Source organism: Gekko japonicus, unplaced genomic scaffold, assembly GCF_001447785.1.
Source record: "Gekko japonicus isolate JY-2015 unplaced genomic scaffold, Gekko_japonicus_V1.1 scaffold37, whole genome shotgun sequence".
Lineage (NCBI taxonomy): Eukaryota > Metazoa > Chordata > Lepidosauria > Squamata > Gekkonidae > Gekko > Gekko japonicus.
In genome coordinates, this window is record NW_015171503.1 from 2,124,205 (window position 1) to 2,138,819 (window position 14,615).

The 14,615-nt window shown below is 43.3% G+C and overlaps 1 protein-coding gene across 1 annotated transcript in view; it reads right to left on the minus strand.

Annotated features, from left to right (window-relative positions):
- The window catches only part of CACNA1I (calcium channel, voltage-dependent, T type, alpha 1I subunit), a 441,973-nt gene that overhangs the window by 312,656 nt on the left and 114,702 nt on the right, over positions 1-14,615 (minus strand). The gene's annotated exons all lie outside the window — the stretch shown is intronic.

Genomic DNA, 14,615 nt, shown 5'->3' on the forward strand with positions numbered 1-14,615 from the left:
GGTCCCTGACTTCTGAACTAGTGTCTGATCTTTAAACTTGCCCTCTGTCTATCACATTTTTCTCCTGCCATTCCTCCAAATATGCTTAAGGTCACACACATCACTTCCCCCTTCCTACATTTTATCTTCACAACAACCATGCAAGACAGGTTAGACTGAGAGAGAGCAATTAGCCCAAGGTCATCTTTCATATCAGAGAGAGAATTAGAATCTAGTTCTGCCAAGTATTAGTCTCTCAACCCACTCCCTATGAAAAAAATTCTCTTACCACTACTTCCAAGAAATCAATCAAGCTTTAGCTGAGACAGATTAAAGATTGCAGCTTTTTCTTATCTACAAAGTCCTGCAACTCTTGAGCCTCCTGTAACAAACAAGAACATAAGAAGAGCCCTGCTGTATCATCTAGTCCAGTGTCCTGTTTCACACAGCAGCCAAACTAGTTGCACTGAAGGGCCACCGAACAGAGGCCATGGCCTTCCCATGATACTGTCTCCCAACATTGATATTGAGAGGTTTGTTGCCTCTGTATATGGAGGTTCCCATTATTCACCATGGCTAGGAACCATTGAGGGACCTATCCTCCATTAATCTGTCTAACCCTCTTTTTATCATTATGTCCACATTTTGGTACACAGAATTCTGCCCTACTTCAATTCCTGTTCTATGTCTACGCCTTGTGTACTCCTTGTGTGTACTTCTTGTATGATCCTGTGGACTCACTTGTGGACTCCTTTTCAAATCAGTTTTCTGGATCTTCAGTTCTTTTGATGTGACATTGTATATTCATTGAGAGGGGTCACAGAGATGGATTCCCCTTTTCAGCCTCCCATCCCCCAATCTTCCTGAACTTTTATTCATAAGTAAGCCACTATGGGAAAGACATGGGTTACACAAAAGAGAACGAAATGTCTCAAGTGTCTCCCCAGGCTACATCTGGAAAAATTATCCTGTCTTCTCAGGATCTTAAAGTAGCACCACCTATTCTACAGCAGTTAGGAGACAAGATGTAGGCCCATGACCAAAAAATGAACCTCATCTATATATAAAAGTAAAGTAGTTAACCCCTTCCACCTGATCATATGTATTCCCTCATTAGTATGCCAACAGCAGTGGTATACCGCCGCCAAGGAGAAGGCCGTGATGACGTCAAGAGCCGGCACAGCGGAGCCAGAAAGGACGCAGCGGAAACCGGAAGGAGACGGGAGACTCCTCGAGAGAAAGGTTGCCGCCAGATGCCGAGGAGGGCCCCCCGCCTGAGGAACCGCCGGAACCAACAGGACCAACTACCAGCCACCACCATAGGGGTGCCGGTGGGTTTCCCTGCCCCTTACAAATATATGTGGCCATAGTTAGGGTAGTAAAATGGTGACTAGCACCGAATTGTAAGCCGCTCAGAGACCCCTGATAAGGGGTTCGAGTGGGATATAAAGTTGAATGTATAAATAAATAAATAAATAAATATTACTGATCACTTGTAGATATTTAGGATCAGCAGCATTTGGTTGTAAAACTGAAACTTTTAGGAATGATCCGAGACACACTTACTCAAAAGTAAATTCTGCTGTAATCAGCAATGTTCACTTGCTAGTAAGTGTTCATATACTACAATCCTATGTGTACTTACTGGGAAGCTGGCCCCAATTAGTAGAATTTATGCCTGAATCCAGCTCCAGCTACTAGTTTTTTTGTACTAGTTTTTTGTGTCTCAGGAATCCCCCCCCCTTTTGCAGGCTGAATTAATATTCACAGCACTTGATGTGCAACACTCAGCACTTTATCAACTACATATAGAATCCCGCATGCCTCTTGCATGTCAACCCGACCCATACTATTATTATTCTCACTGGCACTTTTCACAATCTTTTTTTGGAAAATTGCTTACAATCTGTCATCCTGGTTAGATGCATCTCTAAATGACACGGCATATTTAAAATCCATAACCCATTTGACAACAAGCCTATGTCTTTCCTTATGGAAATGGAAATGACTCAATGACTAGCCACATTTATCAATGTAATTGTCTGGATATGTTGGTTAAAAATGCAAATAAATCAATCCCAGTGAGTGAACTGTCATTGCCAGATCTCTAGATAGAAATACTGCATCATTTCTCTTAAACCTTCGTCAGAAGTCCAAAGCAACAAACACACAAACAAACAAAACCCATCTCAGAGTATCTGTTTGTGGCACGCAGACTTTCCTCTCCATTCTTCCAGAAGATGGGGTTTAGCCTTGCAAATTGAGTGTACATTTTAACAATCCTGTTCAATACTTCCCAAATGCATGATTACACTCCTCTAGATGTCTATTCATCCTACTGAACAATTCTCTTACCCTTGAAAATTATGCTTTGTATCCTGTGGTAATTTCCCACTAACGAAAGGAGGCTGGTGACTTCTGCTGATTTCCCCTTCCAACTATAGACCCCCGTGTTGTTCCTGACAGCCCCTGTCCACCAAGAGCAGCATGGCAGAGAGCATTTGGGCTGCACCTGGAGGAGAGAAGTGAGGAAGTCCTATTCTCACTGACAAGATTGAATGCAGGATCCAAACCTCTCTCCCCTCCTCTCTATCACAAAAGAAGCCCCTCTCTTGAGTTCTGTTTCTGCCCTTCCCATACTGAATTTCACATACTGAGTTTCACCTCCCGTGTGTTATCTGGGGCCAAATTAACTGAAATTGGTTAAGTACTCTTTTAAGGATAGCAAGATCTGAGTCCAGCAGCACCATAAAGACCTACTAGATTTCCAGGGTACAAGATTTCAAGAGCTGCAGCTCTCTTCATCAGCTATTTGACAAACGGAGCTTCAGCTCTTGAAAGTTTATACCTCGGATATCTTGTTGGTCTTCAAAGTGCCACATGAATCCTGCTCTTCCAATGAAGACCAATCCAGCTACCCAGCTGAAACTGTTAAGGATAGGACACACAACAAAATCAGGACAGAACTATTGAGAAGGAACCTTCCTCGAACCACGAAGAAAGGAGGTATATAAATGTTTTAAGAAATAAATAACAATTCGAGGATGTGCAGTAAAGGGCCCAGGAGGTGCATGCGGCCCACTAGCACATTGCCTGCAGCCTCCATAGCAGTCTCTGGTAGCTCAGCAGGCACTCCTGAACTTCATATTCCTGACTGGCTATGTAAGGAGGCTCCATCGCGGTGCCATCAGGGGAGTTGGGCACCAGTGAAACAGCATTGCAAGAGACAGCTGCCAAGAAACAGAGGTGCCGAGGATGGTTGCCAAGTTAGCCGCTCTGGCTTCTGAGCTCTCATAAGAACTCTGACTCTTGTGAGATCCAGGAGCTTTAAGGGAGGATGAATAGCTTTCTTTAAAGAGGGCTGATGAGGACATGCTCTCCTTCCCCACGTTGAGAGGCAGCAGCTGCAGGGAGGAGGGTTCCAGTGGTGGCAGTGTAATCGGGAGGGAAGAAAGAAGGATGGAGGGGGCCCCAAAAGGGAGAGGGAGTGGGGAAAAAAGATGGCTCCTGATGGCGGCACCACAAGAGACAGACTGAAATTCTCCACCTCTCAGTTGCCCTTCCTGGCCTGCACCAGTCATCTGCTCCACTCTTCTGGGCCACGCTTGCCCCAACTTCCCTGCATCAACAAGGAAGGAGGGAGGGGGACAACCTGCCCAAAGAGAATTAATGAAGTGGCAATAGAAGAAGAAGAGGAGATTGGATTTATACCCGCCCTTCACTTGGAGTCTCAGAGCAGCTTACAAACTCCTTTCCCTTCCCCTCCCCACAACAGACACCCTGTGAGGTGGGTGGGGCTAAGAGAACTCTGACAGAAACTGCTCTTTTTCAAGGACAGCTGTGCCAGAGCTTGTGACTGACCCAAGGTCACATCAGCAGGTGCAAGTGGAGGAGTGAGGAATCAAACCCGGTTCTCCCAGATTAGAGTCCACACACTTAACCACTACACCAAACTGTCAATAGCTCTGACGAATAGGAATCCTGCTGCCATGGATGTTCATGGATTGTGTCATCCAGAAGAAGGAGCCACAGCTTTGTATGGATTCTAGGCATGGATGCTCTGCTCCTCTTCCAGGTGTGCTTGAGGGAGGGAGCTAACCATTTTGTTCCTATGTTCCTATGTGGTGACAGTCCAGCTTCCTGACTGGGTGGATACAGTAGCTGACTCCTTGCACGAAGCTTGGGAAGTGCTGATTCTCTTCCTCTTTCTGACCTGGCTACCCTAATGATTAATATGTTTTTGTTTTTATTACTTCAGTGCAAGAGGATGAAGTATTGCCAAGTCTCCAGCAGTGCAAAGCCTGAGACTCATAGGGCTGGGCCTAATAATGTCATATGCTTTTGTAGTATGATGCTCTTATTTCCAATCAAGACCAATTCTGTAATGTAACTACGTGAGTTGTGTACCCCAGCCCTAAGGCCAGTAGGCCAGCACTACAGAGGAAAACAGTTACCGTGCAACAAACAAGAAGCTCATAGTATGACAACAAGCTGTATCAAGCTGCCAGTGTCCTGCTTGAGGCTCACCAGGCGCCTGCAGGGAGTGTTGCAAGGTAGTGCAGTCTCAAGGTTTAGCCTTTGGTAAGTAGACGGCTATGAGCCACAGGTAGTCAGACAGAAAAAGCATAACGGTTTCAGGACCAGGGACAGAGAAATCCGAGCACCAGAATTGGGATTAAGACCGAGCCTTGGAATAGATGTTGCTCCAACCAAAATCAGCTGCCCACTGAGCCCGTAAATACTGCTATCAAAATCTCTCCCCCCCCTTTATATATGTCATTTATATCATGCCTTTTCCCCCAATGGGGACCCACAATCCATTTAAATTATGCCTTTCTCTACTATGGGGACTCTTCTCCAAAATTTTATCCTCACAACTCTGTGAAGAAGGTTAGACCGAGAGTATTTGACTGGCACAAGGTTACCCAGTAAGCTTCCATGGCAGAGCGGGGATTTGAACCTAAGACTCCCAGATCATAGTCCAACACTTTAACTACTACACCACACTGGCTCAATTGATGGCTTCGATTAGAACAACCAGGGATTTCCCCAGCTCTGTCCTGCTCTTTCTTTACTCCTGGCATTTCACTATGATGATCTTCCATCAAATGTCATAAAATTTCAAAGGGCAGAACCCTAAAGAGTAAAGAAAGAATGCTCCTCTTTATTTCGTGGACAAAAGGAGGATTTAGTAAAGGCATTGGCATTACTTTGTTGGCAAACACGGGTGGAGTACTGCTCTGGCTTATATGCACCTATTCTATCAGGAAATTTCTTGTCAGCTCCCCGTGTGCCTGTTGTGGCAACAGGTCGATTATGGCTCTGGAAAGGGAGAACTGCTAGCATCAGAGAATGCAAAGGGAAATGATTCCTGGGATCAGTGACAGACAGACTGTATTCTGTTTGTAAATCTGCTATCTTTTCTACTGGGTTTTTTTGGGAGGATTTTCCCCAGCATGTGGATTCCAGGAGTGCCCAAGGACAGATTTTGCAGTAATCTAAAGTCTCTTGGCCTCCTGGGTTTCCTCCTCCACAGACCATATTTTACTCTGGGGTTTGACCATGACAGTGATATCCATAGAGTCTAGTTATATGACCAGCTCCATGCTCCATAACTCCAAAACAGACATTTCCTCTGTAACCCACAACATTTTATTTTCCTTCTAATGGTTTATGTTAGTCCATTTGTAATGACGCCACACACCTTCATTGCAAAATGTTCAGCATCGATTCACCCTAGCAAGATTATGAGATTTGGTTCTCCAAGCAAGGCCAGATTGTTGGAAGCCCCCAAATCTGTCACCATCAGGTTTTAGCTTCATAAACAAACTGTAAGAGGCCCTGACTGACAGTATACAAGAGGGTCAGAGACTTCTTCTGCAAAATTTCCCTGACCTAGAATATCTTCCTGGAACTATTTCCTCTGGTGTGGAAAACAGAAAAATTGCCTGTATGATCCCCCCCCTCCCCAAAAAAAACACAAACATGAACTCTGGGGAGCCATTTGAAGTCAGGAGAATGTCATGGGGATCGGGAGAGAGCTAAATTCCCCTCTACCAGCCAAGCCCTGATACAAATAGCTTCTAAGAGCTGTTATCTACAAAGGAAAAATCCACCAGAGATCTATTTATTTATTATTATTTATTATTTTGATTTATACCCTGCCCTCCCCACAAGCAGGCTCAGGGCGGCTTACAGTAATTGGTACCCTGTACCATAAAAACCATGTACAAAATTTAAACAACTTACAACATCAACATTAAGCAATAAAAACAGTAAACAATTAACAATTAAAGTGCTAGTTATGGTACTCTTTGATGGTAATCATTGAATGATTCAGATGGCGTACTAACAATTTTATCAGCATCGATGATCTTCAGCTTGGTGCGATAATATAACGCAAACCCTCCCTGGGACCAGAGCCAACCCAAAACCACGGATGGTGGTGGTGGTGGAGGAGGAGTGGCCGTCACTGATTTTTCCAGGGTCTCATCAGATCATGTTGTGACAGTCCTGGTACGCATATAGTTGGCAGGCACACCTCTAACTCAGGCAAAACGTTAGTATATTTTTACCTGAACACATAAATAGGTAGAGTAAACGGTTATGGACTAGCTACGAAGGCTCAGAACACCTACAACTGTTTTTTATTTCCTCCTTAGCCTTTTACCAGGCTAGCCTTGTGCTTCTTTGGACGGACAAGGTAACACGTAAAAAGAAGTTTAATTAATGATTGATGTAAAAAAAAGAAGCACAATAAAACTAAAGAGCTAGCCAAAATATGTGCAGCACAATGCAAAGTGGATCTACCAAGATTTATGAGGATGATAAATGACTATGAGATATTAGTTCCAAATTTATCTATGGTTAATAGGCCCTTAAGGAAACTACTGGAAAAATGGCTTTGCATTTGCATTGCTTAGAGTGGCATCAAGAGGCACATGAGCAGTTAAAACATGCTGATCAACAGTCCATCAATTTTAAAGTATAATTTCACTAAGCCAGTTGCACTGTCAGCAGATACTTATTCCAAAAGACATACAGAAGAAGCTTTTTGCTAATGCAGGAACAGCAGCCAGATGCATTTGCAGCAAGATCCCTCTACAAAGCCAGAAGAAACAGCATACAAACTGAGGCGGGGAGGAAGGCAGGAGATGCTGGCACCCCTGGTTTAGTTGTGCTACATTCCAACAGAATGATCAAAGGAGAGAAAAAAACAGATTTAACGGAATACAAGCTACTTAAAAGATTGGGGGAAAACCCAAATCTCTGCCTTCGGGTTTTTTAATATCTTGCTTTCAGTACAGATCAGGAATAAGCACCCAGTGGATGATGCAGGAGTGTTTCCCCCAAAAATCAAAACCAAATATAAAATACCAGCTCATAGGCAGCGGATCATTTACCACCAAGCACTAAAAAAATATGAACAGCATTTTGGGCAATACTAGGAAGAGCTGTGCTTCAATGATTTTGCCCATAATAATTTACATTTTACACATTATTCATTCTGCAAATCCAGGCTTCACAATCCACTTTGTAGAGATGTTAACAGCTAATGTCATTACGGCTACAATCTTTCATCAAAAATCTGCCTTGAGTTCATTCGCATACCTGAGTGCATTTAAATATATACAGAAAAATTCTCCTCCACTAACATTGAGGCCACCTGACATACAAGCATGAACAAACCAGCCAGATAGTAACCTTATATACTGTGCAATGTACTGCAGAACCAGGCAGACTATCAGAGACACCCTAACAGAGACTCCTGTTAGGGAGAAATAAAATATAAACCTAGTAATTACCTTGAATTTAACTAATCCACTTACAAATAATCAGTGCTATCTTTATGAAGTAATTAAAAGTTTCAGGGCTCTCCTGGGGAGATGTCATAAATACTGCCCCTAAATAAATATTGCACCTAAATATTTCTCCTGAGGAACAAACTCCAGTTTTAACATTTGGACCAACCTGCTTTTAATAACAACTGTTATACAGGTAAATTTGGCAGTAATGGCAAAACCAAGCTGGCCAATAGCTCAATCAAATATACCCGGGAGTCCAAATATTTGTTCAGCAGATATACTGTATATCAAATGCATTATCTACCAAATTATATGGAATCTTAGAGACGACATTTCAATTTCTGCCTCTCATGGTGGTCCAAATACTTTGAAACAGAAAGGTGTACGTATCCAGGACAGGGACAGCACTACCTGCATTTCTGCTACCAGTGTAGTTTTCAAAGGCACAGGATGTGGACCAGAAGGGCTGCTGGGAGTTAACCTCAGTGGATGGATGACTACATTAAAAGGTGCTAAGCAAAAATTACTAGAATTTGAGGTAGCTGATCAACCTTAGCAGACCATTGCCAACCACTGGACACTCTGGTACAAGATCTCAGATGTTTCTAGAGTTGCTATTTTCAGCATAGCTGCTGGTGCCTCTCCTCAAAAAAACCCCCCAAGTTTCAAAAAGATTGGCCAAAGGGGTCCAATTCTGCAAGCCCCAAAAGAAAGTGCCCACATCCTCCATTATTTCTAATGGGAAAGCTTTTAAAAGGAATATGGTCCCTTTAAATGTGACGGCAGCTCACTGGGAACTCACTTCAGAGTTCCCTCTCCTGGAGCCTCCTAGTAAGTCCCCCACCCGCTTGTCAGCCTCACCTGGCAACCGTAGATGTTTCTGTGATTTCTTCTGTAACAATGGGAATTTAAGGAGATCCTCTAGGTTCCACAAAGAGTGTATCCCAGCTATTTGTTAAGGAATGCAACAGGTTTTATTTATGTATCTACAGCTTGTGCCTAGAGGCCCTAACTGCAACGGTTCTAGGGGAAAAAATCACAGAAAAAAAACCCGTGGTCATAAATGCTCACAGGAAAAAAGCCCACGTGGAAAAATCCCCACATGGAAATAAACCCACACAGAAAAAAGCCCAAATACATAAAAGCCCACATGGAAAAATAACATGTAAAACGCCATAGATATTTATAATTGTGTATAACCATTCATCTCCATTTATGAACAGGTATTACCTGTATTCACATGCAACAATTTGTGTTGTGATTTTACCAAGTATAATCCTATATATATAATTGTCTTACTCATTGGCCATTTCCAGCTCTCCCATTGGCAGTGCTATGCATTCCATCAGCCATTGGCCATTCAACTACCACTCAAGAGTACTCGTGTGCCATTGGCTGGGTGCTGGGTCCGCTCCTGTGGGACTAACTTATTCCTCAGTGTCTGTTGCTAGGCAAACAAGCTTGGTTCTGTCAGTAGAACAACAAAGGAAGGAAACCCCATCCAGGCCTTTGTGAGGAACTCATTGGGGCCATGCCTGACTAGGGTTGCCAACTCCTGGTTGGGAAATGCCTGGATATTTTGTGATGGAGTCTACAGAAGCCAGAGTTTGGGGAGGGGAAAGCCCTTGGCTGAACAGAATGCCATAGTGCCCACCCTCCAAAGCAGTTGTTTTCTCCAGGGGGGGAGAGATCTGTTATCTGGAGTTCAGTTGCGATACCTGGCGATCTTCAGGCTTCACTTGTAGGTTGGCTACCCTAGGACCAGCAGTTAGCACTTCAGAGCAGGGTTTGCTAGACCCAGGTTCTTGCTGTAGAACTTGAGAAGGTGATTTCAGACCAGTCACAGACTTTCAGCCTAACCTTCCTCACAGGGTTGTTGTTGTGCAGATCAAAAGAGGGAGAGGAGAATGTTGTAATCTGCTTTGGTCTCCACTGTGGAGAAAGACTGTACTTTTCCTCCTGGGGAATCATTGCTGCCAATCTCCAATTCACTCAGAATTAAAACTGCTCTGCAGATAGTAGAGATCAGGGGCAGATAACAGTAGGTTGATAGTTGGCTGGGAAGGAGATAGGGTTGCCAACTCCAGGTTGGAAACTTCCTGGAGATTTGAGGGGTGGAGCCTGGAGAGGGTGGTGTTTGAGGAGGGGTGGGAACTCAGACAGGTACAATGCCATAGACTCCACCCTCCAAACCAGCCATTTCCTCCTGGGAAACCATTGTTGCCATTTTCCAAGTGAGGGCTGAAGATCACTCAGAATTAAAACTAAAGAAGTTCAAAAAAGATGCCTGGCTGCTTTGAAGACCTTTTTGCAGGCATACTGTTTTCTAGTTTTCCCACAACCATATAAATGAGAAACAGAATTTGAAAAACCATGCTTTACTAAATTAAAATCATCTGATTTTGCGCCTCAGAGAGAGGAAAATGTGTGGGGAACTTACCTACGTAAAAAGTCTTGCTTTCTTCAGGGCCTGGATAATAAAGGGCCTGGGCCACACCAGGCTACTCCTTTTATATCTCTGGTCCAATTGTGAAACTAAAAGATCAGCCCCTCCCAACTGCAGGGACTGGTGTGATCCAGCAGGGTTCGTCTTATGTTAATTATGTTACCCAGCCTCCTCAGCTGCTGCCACTGCCGCCTCCTCTTTCTCTTTCCTAAATAGTAGAAGTAGTTAAGGCCTCATAGATCTATGAAGCTTAGCTTAAGATAATAAAACCATAAGACAACATTAAATAACAAATAGCAACAGAAGTGGCAACCATCTCCTGTAGTGCTTTTTATTTCCTATTCCACAGCAGTCATCCCAGTGTGTGGTGATACTCCCTCTAAGGTGTGGAGTCCTGTGAGCAAAAACTCTACATTGTGAGCTACTGGCATTACAGCTGTGAGTGAGCAATTTGGCTACTGCATAAATCAGTTTGCTCTGGAGCCATCCTTCCTGAGCTAAGACAACAATCTGTGAGCTGGAGGCTAAAAACCTGTGAGCTAGCTAACTCACACTAACTCAGCTTAGAAGGAACACTGGTGTGGTGGTCTCTATATGATGGACTACAGAGGAACCTCGCAGAGGAACCACAAACGAACACTGGCTAATGCACAGGCAGGTCGCTTAATAACATAGCAAAATTGCTATTTAATTATACTTGATAAAATCACAACACAAATTGTTGCATGTGAATACAGGTAATACCTGTTCATTCTCATAAATGGAGATAAATGGTTATCCACAATTATAAATATCTATGGCGTTTTACATGTTATTTTTCCATGTGGGCTTTTATGTATATGGGCTTATTTCCATGTGGGCATTTTTCCACCACGTGGGTTTTTTCCTGTGAGCATTTATGACCATGGGTTTTTTTCTATGGGCTTTTTTCCAGTCACAATTCCAGCCATCCTCTTAACAACACAGCTTATTCTTCCCAGACTCCATCAGGGGGCAGATAGTCTCTCCTCCAAATATTAACTCTTTCTTAACTGTTTTATTATCTGTAACTCTTTACAACAACTTCTGGAGCTGTCTGGTACCTTGCCACATGCAGTGCTTGAACCAAGATCTCTAGCATGCTAAACATGTGCCGTGTCTTTCTCTGCAGTTTTGCCTGCCCCCTGGCTAATTTCAAGATGAGGGCCACTGGAGGATTCCAAATGCCCCGTGAGTAGTTACTTCCCTGTGTGTTCAGTTGTGTGTGTAGTTAAAAGAACAGTCTATAGCTCATGAGATAGGGGGTTTAGTTCTGTCATCCTCCCATTTTACTGCAGATTGGTTTATTCCTGGCCAATACTGAATTTTGTCTTATTCTCAGCTTTGTCTTGATGGCATTCAACCCCCTTTATTCCTCTTTCTCACATGAATGCTTTTCCTCAGTAAGCTATTACTGAGCTATTGGCGGTATGGTAGGAATGCCTTCTATGAATGGTCTGTTGTGTGTTCTTTTGTTGCTGACTTAGTGTCTCTGTCCTCCTGGTCTTGCAACAAGCTCTCCAAGGGACATTCTTCACATCTGAGTTCCGAACCCTTGATGGGGAGATGTCACAGGGTTTCCTTTGGGACTTTTTCTGCCAAGTGAGTTGTAGAGGCATCTGGAAAATATGGTAGGAGTGGCTATGCTTTCTTCCCTGTCTGCCTACATATCCAAAGGGAAAATGTTTGCAGGGTGAGATTCAAATTCCTGTTTATAAAGTTCACAGCACTGAGGTATTTTCAGGATTCCAACTGAGTATGCCTATTGAGATACTGACATGGAGATGCTGGCATCAGTAAGTTGCCAGAGCTCAGGATTTAGGACTGAACTGCCCATTTCCTTATAACCAGGCACCTCCCAGAAACCAATCAAAATATTCCATTACATTTCAAATGAGACAAAGGGACTTCAGCGTAGACTTCAGAACAGGTGTACGAGAGAGGGTGCCTGAACTAGCAGCAAAAACAATAGGCATGGAATCTATGCAAACATATGTAAATTGACAAGACAGTCCAGCCTGGCATTTCACAGCTTCTTAGCCAGGAACATGGAATTTTACAGTGATGGAGACAGTTTGGTCAATGCATTACAAATCAAGCCTATTTCTATATCTAATACAGTACAGTTCTGTATGTACACCACAGGGAAACACATTTTCCCCCCCTGAAATATGCAGGAGAAAAAAACTGCTCACTAAAATACGCAGCAGTTATCAAGTTGCTAGGAAATAGAGATAAAGAGCTAGCGATATTTTGTACTTGCTGTGGAAGAAGCACTCTGATAACAGACATGATAGCTCGCTGTAAAACTCTGATTGCTGACAAGGGAGTCCAATTCTCAGCAATGGTTTTGAAGACCCAACTAATGTGAGCGTTTCATTCCATCACTAAGATACTCAAAGTCTGCAATGTGTCTATAAAGAATAGGACTATGGGAAAAATCATAAAAATATTATGCCTGCAACACTCATCCATATCTACCACAACTGGATGAACATGCAGAAGGATTCATTTCCCAGAGCACAGCTGCTAATGAGCAGGCAAACATGGACTTTCCTTCCCACAAGACATTAGTTATCTAAACCCAAGTAAATACCAAGCTTACAAGTACAGCTGGAAGACAGACAAAATAAACTACATTTTTACTATGACAGATACAAACCCATCGTTCCGAGTGACAGTCAGGCAGTGAGCATGCCAAGGAACAGACAATAACAGCTGGAGGCCAGAAAGAGTTGTTAGCCCCCAAACGCAGCCTGCAATCATATAATGGGGAGGCAAGTGTTCAGAGGAATGAGAAAAACCATCAATATTTTTTGGAATGTGCACAACATCCTAGGTAGTTGTTTCTACAAAAGATGAGGGAAAAGGCCCAACTCCTTAGGGAACACGGAAAAGAATGAGAGAAGTCGTTATGTGAAGCAGTACTTGCTAGATTGTGAGGACAGATACTAACTGTGTATGGAACAGGCACATTCCAGGAGTGGCCAGCTGTGGCCTGGATTACACACGTAATAGAATAAGGTAGTAGTGATAGAATGGACTGTACTACTCAGATTGCAAGCCAGGAATCAAATGCTGAAGTGTTCCTCTATGTTAATCAAAATTTAGCAAGGAGGGAGCTGGGATACACAACTTTCTTCCTGATCAACGTGTTTTTGTTTTAATGTCTAGAAGTGTTTTTTTTAATGTGAGGGAGCATCCAAAAGTAGGGATGGGCACGAACCAGAAAAATGTGGTCCATGTCAGTTTGTGTTTGTGGCCGAACCATGAACCAAACCATAAACTAGATCAAACCAGGCGGTTTGTTCATGAACCGAAGTGGCTTGTGGTTCATGGCTCTGCAAACCCGGTGAAAGGGACCATGAAAAACCGCTGAGCAGTGGAGTGCAGCTTGCTCCCCGCCATTCAGCTGGTTAGGCTTTCTTGTGCAGTCCCTTTAAACTGTAAAGAAACTGCACAAGAAACTGCAAAAAACAGCTGAGTGGCCTGCTACCTGTCACTCACCTGTTTTTCACACTTTCTTCTGCAGTTCCTTTACAGGTTAAAGGGACTGCACAAGAAAGCCCTAAACAGCTGAGTGGTGGGGAGCAGGCTGTATTTGTGGGTTTTGCAGGGAACAGAAAGCAGAGTTTTAAAGGGACTTGGAGGAGTCCCTTTAAACCCCTGCTTTCTGCTCTATCTACGAACTGCAACAAAGTGTTTTAGAAGTTAATGAAACTTCGTGACAGTAAACCTGTCATGAACTTTAGTTTGTGAACCGTGAACAGGGAAAAATTCATGATGAATTTTGCTTCACCAGATGGGGTACAATAGACCATGCTACCACTTCATTCTGATGCATGTCTACATATGATCCAGTCCATATGAACTGAACAGCAAGCTCCTTTCCCTTCTAAGAATATATGAAGAGCCTTGTTGGGTTAGGCTAAAAGCCCAATTAGTTCAACATTCTAACAGTATTACCAGGTTATAAGCAGGACACCAAGGCAACAGCCCAGCATAGGGTATTCAGTAATGCACTACTTGTGGACGTGGAGGTTCCATTTAGCTACCTTGGTCCATGGCCATTGATAGAGCAATCCTCCCATGCCTTATGCATTTCTAAGGATTAGACAGAGGATAGCTCTGTCAAAAATTAGACCATTGATAGGGGTTAAGCATTTTGAACACATTACCCCAAGCTTAAGATCTGTACATTGGCTGCAATTTGTTCAGTTCAAGATGCTGGTTTAAAAACTCTTTGCAACTTAGAAGGCTCATATCTGTGGGGCCACCTCTACCTGTATGGGCCCATAAGACAGCTTCGATAATCAGACGAGGGGATATTAACAGTTCCTACACCCAGGCTTAGTGAAAACTGTTTC